Source organism: Dasypus novemcinctus, chromosome 10 (assembly GCF_030445035.2).
Source record: "Dasypus novemcinctus isolate mDasNov1 chromosome 10, mDasNov1.1.hap2, whole genome shotgun sequence".
NCBI lineage: Eukaryota > Metazoa > Chordata > Mammalia > Cingulata > Dasypodidae > Dasypus > Dasypus novemcinctus.
In genome coordinates this window covers 12,971,471-12,978,848 of record NC_080682.1, presented here as the reverse complement: position 1 = coordinate 12,978,848, position 7,378 = coordinate 12,971,471, and the positions used below count along the sequence as shown (strand labels likewise).

At 58.5% G+C, this 7,378-nt stretch overlaps 1 long non-coding RNA gene across 1 annotated transcript; it reads right to left on the bottom strand.

The window, feature by feature from the left end:
- Positions 1–782: 782 nt before the first annotated feature.
- LOC131280268 (uncharacterized) lies at positions 783–3,981 on the bottom strand. The gene is made up of 4 exons (XR_009187785.2): positions 3,581–3,981; positions 1,891–2,021; positions 1,632–1,791; positions 783–1,070 (listed from the first exon to the last, which is right to left on the bottom strand). It is a non-coding gene; the product is annotated as an uncharacterized lncRNA (long non-coding RNA).
- Positions 3,982–7,378: the final 3,397 nt, after the last annotated feature.

Below are 7,378 nucleotides of genomic sequence, written 5' to 3'. Positions count from 1 at the left end.
CCCCAGCCATGGCTGGGCACACAAAGGGGTTCCCTGTTTAGGGATCTCCCCATCCCAGATTCTTCCCCCATTAACCAAAGAGGCCAGAAGTCCTCATCCATTGCAACTAAGCATCTAGAATCATGGAATTTTTCAGGGTTGAAGGAGAAGGACATCTGAGAGAGGACTCAGCCATCCCACAGGTGGACAGGTGGGGAAGGCAAAGCCTCAAAAGGGAAGGAACTGACCGATGGCGCATACGGCCCCAGAACTCATAGCCCCGGGAGCTGGGGTGAAGCAGAGGCCTTGGTCCTGCCGTCCTGCCTTTTGCCAACCACAGTGGGATTCCAGATAAACCCAGGGCGTGCTCCCACCTGAGAGCTTCCAGCAGGTGCCTTTCAAAAATAAAAACCCCAATCTCATTCACTCCTGGCTGACATTAGACAGCCATTGTTCCAGAACGTTAGAGCTGGATGGCCCCTCGGACATCGTGGTGGAAACTAAGGCTCTGGGGAGTTGGGAACACTGGGCAATTTTTATCTTCTGCCTGCATCACTGACACAAAGCAAAGCTTTGAAGACATCCTTTCTCTGGCCTCAATAATTTTGTCTAGAGGATACAGAGTCAAGGAAAGAAGAAAGGATATGGATTCAAGTGGCTCTGCCATCCTTAACTCTCCTGACACTGGGCAGGCCACTTGACACCTTCAGCCTCAGTTTTCTCAATCCGTAAAATGGGAATAATAATAGCTTATTTTGACTGCTGTGAAGATTAAATGAGATGAAACAGCATGTAAAACATACTAGGAGCATAGAACTTATTCTTGATAGATATTGAATGCTATTATTGTTATTTGTTCATCTTTAACAGAGACATCACATACTCCCCATTCCATGTTTTGCCTGGCAGGGGAAGTTCTTCCAGATGTCCAACCTTGAACTATCCTGCTGCATTTGAAGACTATTCTCTATTGCTGGAGCATCAGTGAGAGTAAAGTCAACTTGAAGCTCCTGTTTTCGGAGCAGCCACGGCAGACTGGGCACAGGCAGGAAACAGAGACTGAATCGAAGTTGCAGGAGTGAGCAGGTCTGCTGAGAAAAGTGGTCAGAGGGTATGAGGCCACAGGTGGGGGCCTGGGCCTCTGATGTGCTTCCTCTCCACCTCCAGCCTCTAGTGGACAGGGGCCCAGGCGGGGCCTCTCGTTCTGGACGCTGCAGGTTCCTGTGTCCTGAGTTGCAAGATGGGGTGGGAAACGCTTTGCAGCACCTGGTTCCCCAAGGACTCTGCACTGCGCGCTGTGGACCCTGCAGGCCTATTTCCGATCGACACACCCGTCATGAGGCCCAGGTGCCCTGTGTCGCTTTGGAGAGGGAGGGGAGGAGGGGGAACGGACGTCCTGTCCTTCGGGAGCAGATGCCAGCCTGTACTCTCCCAAGCGGGGGGGGCCCCTGAGGCCGCTTGGCTCTGTTGCTAGGCCACGGCTGGGAGGCAGGGCTCCTGGGTTCGCCTCTGGCCTCGGGTACCTGGCGTGGCCTCCATGGCTATTGTCTTCCCAGCGCTCCTGTCCCACACCCCCACCTCCTTGGAGCTGGGCTGAATTTTCAATAAAATGCTGAGGAAGCTGTTTGTGCAGCTCACGTGACAAAACACACCTCTCTCCTCGCCACCATCCAGGTGGCCCGAGATTCAGACTGCGGAAGGGCCCAGCCCGGGAGGGGCCAGGCTCAGGGACCAGGTAGCAGGTGGCTGAGAAAGAGCCTGCAGCTGCCCCCTCCCCCGCTTACCCCTTCCTCTTCTTCCTAGAGCAAGAGACTGGAGAAGGTGAAAACAGAAAATTAACGGATGTCATCCCCTCAGAGAGGACATGACCACAAACCCCTGGAAGGGAGCTACTGCCCTCATCTAGCTCACCTGGTTACGATGGAGACTGAAATCCATACTTGCAGATTAATTCCCTCTCTCCAGACCGGTTAACCGGCGAATCCCGGGGGCCTACCCTGGGCCCACGCTTGTCACGCGTCTGCCGGGCTCTGCTTTGGAAGCTGGCACGAAAGAGGCAGGGTCTGCGCCAGCGCCAAGGGCAGAATCTTCGACTTCAACTGCTCGCCCTGCCTCTGTCACTCTCCAGCTGTTTGGCCTTGACCCAGGTGCCTGGTGTCTCTGAGCCTCAGTTTTATTTTTCATCAGGAAAACAGAGTTAATCACCCTCATGGCGTGGAAACATGAAAATCCACTAGGGAGATGGCAAGGGTGGTGTCTTCCTGACTCTCTGGGGGTGACCCCAGGCACCACAGACGGGTCCCAGGCTGAACTTCTGGAGCCCAGGGTGGTCTCCAGCCATGTAATAGGGACAGAAAACATTCTCTTGCCAGAAACCCCTTCCCCACCCCCACCCATCCTCCCAAAGCCTTTTTCTCCCTATTACCACCGCTGACCCCCTCCAGGGTCCCCACCTTGACATCCCCCAAAAACAAAAGCAGGTGCCCCTTCCTCTGACCAAGCCCTGCCCGAGATAGCCAGGGCAGTCTTGGGCAACTAAGGGACCCCCTGAGACTGACTGAGGCTGTGGAGCCCGTGCACCCCCTTACCCGGAGGCTCAGTGGACACGCCCTGGCTTGCTAATTGCAGCTGTGTGACTGGGGTGACCACTCCTAACAGGTCACCAGCCCATACCTCGAGGAAGTTGGGCTGGATCTCAGACCTCAGGGACTTCTCTTCCCCAGAAAGCATATACAGGGTCACAACCGTTTTGTCCCTAATGGGGGGGTGTCCCTGCAGGTTCTAGATCAAAATCCCTGGCCCAGACGCCTATGAGGTTGCTTCCAGCTCTGATAATCTGCGTCCAGTTCTCCGCCTACCCCCTCCCCCCACCCGGTGACTCTTGGTCGTGGGGGAGGTGGCTGGTGTTCCCCTCCCCTCCCCCTCCCCCAGCACTTTCCGTGGCGGGAGCCAGGCTGTCCGCAGCTCAGAACCCGATGTTGCCATCTCGCCGGGAGCCCACTGAACCGACTTCACCTGCCTTTCAAGGTATTTAAAGGTTCTTTGACCAAAGGCTTTTTGATCCTCCGCTGATGGCAACCAAGCGGCAGCTCTTTCACCAACCCACCCCCCTCCCCAGATTAGTCTCTAAGAGCGCCTTTGATAAAATGCAGAAACCTTCTGTGTTCTGTTCAAAGCCCTGGCCCTCGAGGCCTCCTCCCCCAGACGCCCCAGCCGGGCAGCTCCTGCCGTTTCGCTCACCGCGGCGGCGGCCTAGTTAACGTGGCCTCCCAGCGCTAGAACCTCCTGGAACCGTCGCGCGACCCAAGGCCGGCGGGGGCAGGGCTGCTTCGGTCAAGCCCCGCTCCTCCCAGCGAGGCCCCCGCCCTCTCCGGTTGGGGAGGGGGCGGTAAGTGTGCCCCCCGGCTCTGGCCCAGCACGCCTCGCCTGCCAGTCCCACTAAGGCTGGATAGGACGGCCGGGAGCCTGGGGGGATCTGCTTAACCTGTCTCCAGCGTTCGGAAAGGAGATCCCTTAGCTTGAGGCTGAGAGGGGGAAACTGAGGCCCCGAGTAGTCCCAGGTTCAGGCCTCGTGTGTGAGGGGACAGAAGCCGGAACCCACCGACTCAAGACGTTCGCCCCCTCTGCAAGGCCCCAGCACAGCCGGCACCTCTCGCCCCGCCCCAGCGCTCCTGCTCCTCCAGGGCCGCGCAGAAGGTGCCCCCGGGGTGGCCCCAGATGCATTATTCGTGGGGACTGGGGCGCGGGGGTGTCGGGGGCATCTCGGCTCCTGAAGTGGAGCGTCCGCAATCGCCTGGCTCGGGGCTCGGGGCCGCCTCCTCCCAGCAACCGGCACCTCCAGCGCGGGGTTCTGCTCTCCAACTTGGGCGGACCCACCCACCGAGCCCGGAGTGTCCGCGCCCGGGCGGGGACCGGGGCGGGGATGCGCGTGCGCGCAGGGGGCGCCGCGGGGCCCGCCTGAGCAGGCGAATTACCGATTACCGGAGAGGAAGCGTCGGCGCCGGCTCGGGGATGGGGTGGGAGGAGGGTGCCGTGCGCGAGCTGGCAGGGGTGGGGCGGGGAGGTGGATGTTCAAGACCGCAAGCGAGGAGTGGGGTTCTACCCCTCAGCAGGTCAAGGTATCGTCAGCGGTGACTGCCCCAGTTCCAGGATGCTCCTGGCTTGGGAAGGTGACAGGAGGGACCCAAGCACTTCCTGAACGGGGCGACTTCAGGTCGCCAGGCCCCTCCCCTCACTAAAGCCTCGAGGGCCTGCGGGGTCCTTGGCATCCAGAGTCCAGCCAGGCTCTGTAATCATCGTAATAGCAACAGCCACCATTTATTGAGCTCTGAGGGCTTGCCAAGTGCATAAGTCCCATTATCCCTCTTAAGAGACACAGCAGCCTGTTGTGACCCCTGGGAAGAAGAGGAGGCTGAGGGGCAGCGAGGTGTGGCTGCTAGGTCACACAGCCGGAGGGGCAGGGCAGCCAGGAGGCACACTTGGCCTTGACCCCTTCTAGAACCCTAATGCTCAACCTCTGGACTGACCCCTTGGCACTTTCCTGGATAAAGGGCAGGCCTGGGGTCTGCTTCTCAGCCGGCTGCTGCTTCTCCATTACATCTTGGATGCTCCAACCCTCACCGGAGTAGGCCCTCCCTCTCATCCGGAGATCCCGTCCTCAGCTGCCGTGGTTCTCTGGCCCCTACTCTCTCCTGCCACGGTGATCTCAGCCACTCCACGGCCTCAGCTTTTGCTTCACCCCAACTCCCAAGCCTGTCTTTGGGGCCCTGACCGCCCTCCCAGACTCCACATCTGCACTCTGCATGAGCCATCTCCACCCAGCTGGGGTCAGCTCTTTACCTTCCCTGGGATGCGACAGCCCCTCCCCCTGGCCTGTTAAGGCCCCATTACACTCCCGAGCTCTGAGCTCTAGATGGATTGCACATTTCCTCTGGCTGCGTCTCATGGGTTTCCGATCCTTTAGATCTCTCTGTGGAGCCTCTTACATCCTCATCTCAGGCTCCACAGCCACCTCAAGTCGGATACTCCTGACCTCTCACTCCCGCCCCAGCAGCAGCTTCCTGACCCTCGCCTACCTGCTCAGGTCCCTCCAATCCAGTGCCTTCCCTCCCTGTGGTTTTCTGAGAGACAGACTCTGATCAGGCTGCCTGGCCCTGAGGCCTTCGGTGGCTCCCCACTGCCTGTGGAAGCATGTTGGAGAAACTTTGCCTCACATGGAGTCCTCCCCAGACTGACCCTTCTGGCCTGAGTTCCCACCTTGTCTTGCCCAGCGCCCCATCTTCAGTTCAGAACTCTTTCCGAGTTTCTGCCTGTGAGAATCCATCCATCTCAAACGCTGGGTCTTCCAGAGAGCGCTCTCTATTCTCCAGGGTGAGGCTGAACTCTCCTGTAGCCCCACAGTACTTCCTCCACCCTCCTCTGATGGAAGTGTCTTCCTTGATAGTATCTGTGTATCTCTCCAGTCCTGCTCCCTGCCTACCTTCCCCACTCCCGCGAGGGACTGGAAGCTTTCTAAGGGCAAAGATGGCCCACTACTCGCCATTCCCGCTTCCTTCCTGCACTTTTTTCATCCATCTGCTCAACAAACATTAATGGAGTAGCTGCTCTGTGCCAGGCCCTCGGATACAGAATCCCCCACCAGGGCCCCACTTCTGGGTAACTGGCATACGTGGGACAAGTGCATCATTGGATGGATGCTCAGGACACACCCAGGGGTAACCTTATCCCAGGCAAGCATTTCTGCAGGTCCCACATGCCCGGCCCTGGCCAAGGCCTGTGGGGATACTTGAAAAAGACCAAGCCCGGCTTCCCAGGGTGGTCCATACCCAGAAACAATACAATCTCTGCATGCTCGAGGGTGCTAACATCATGCTGTGAGGCCATGGGGACCACAGGGCCATGGCCTTGGTCCTGGGCCTCCCGGTGCTTGCCAATGCCCAGTACCTTGTGCCAAGTCAGAACCTCATACTTTCGTTGCTGAATTAAACTGGGTTGGGGGGAAGAAAGGGGACACAATCGAGACTGAAGAGGAAGAGAAAGGTTATGGGAGGGGGATGACAGAGCATTTTTACAACATCTGCACGAAACGGCCCTGCCCCAACCCCACCTCCCCCCGCCCCCCCCAGGGACATCCTGTGGATGAATGAGATCATGGATGCGCAGTGCTCTGAACTCTCGGGAAGAAAGGAGCTATATTTATCGGTGACATTATTAGTCAATCCCCATCAGGCCAGGTGAGCCCTTCTCTCCACAGAGCCTCAGTGCCCCCTCCACCCCTCCCACCCCCAGAAAATGAGGCGTGTCCTGCGGCGACTTGCTTTCTCTCTCTGGGCCTCAGTTTCCCCATTTGCAGCATGAGGACATGGGATGAGATGGTCCTGAGGGTCTCTGGCTCCTCCAGGGAGATGCTCTATGGGACAGCTGTGTCCGAGCCGGACATGCCCTCTGTCCTCTCCTGCCAGCCACACCCTGGGCTGAGCTCAGGACTCCCCCCTGATGTCACAAGGGCCACTCCCTGTCCTGTTTGTCTTTCTGGTCAAACAAGGCCATGCAGACAGTGAGGCAAGTGTGGACTGTTTGCTGGAAATTCCCCCGTAGACCTGGGCACAGGCTTCAGACCTGTTTTCTGAAAAAGCCCTCTGTGGGAGAAGCTCCCGTTCCTCTCCAAATCCATGTAGCCCTCCCCTCCTTTCTGGCTAGAGGTGTTGGGGTACAAGAAATCCCCAATAAGAGGGGATGGGGGGAGAGAGAGTCTCAGGCCGAGGCCCCTCATTGCCCCTCCAAACTGCTCCCCCCCCCACTATTCCTTGTCCTTGGTTGACGTGTCACCATCTCTGTGACCTTGAGCCTGTCCCTGCCTCCCCTCCATTCCTTATCCTGCAGGTACCTGTTGGCAAGTCCTGGCCCTCTCTCCGGTCCTCCTCAGCCCCTCCCTGCCCTTCCCACTGCCCAGCAGGCCCCCTCTCATCTCACCCCAGCCCCCAGCCCGGCTACCGGCCTCCAGCAAAGCCCAAGTGTGGCCACATCACGCCTCAGCTCTGAGCCCTTCCGCGGATCCCTGTTGCTCTTAGGCAGAAGCTCAGGCTCCTCCTCGGTCTGAAGGCAGGGCCCTTCCTGATCTGACCTTTGAGAAGGGTTTGAGAATGGGAGTGTCCCTAAAGGATGGGGTGGGGGTGGGGGGTATACATCTGAGCAACAGGAAATAGTGGGTGTAGCAGTGGGGAGACATCATGGAGCCGCGGATGGGAAGAGCCAGACACCAGACCTGGCAGGAGCCTGGGGAGGGGGGCATCTGGGCTGTGCCAGGCACACCTTCTCCCGTGTGCAGGCACTCTCACCCTGGTGATATGGCAGTGACCAAAACAAGCAGAGATCCCTGCCCTCGAGGAGCTGGACTTCT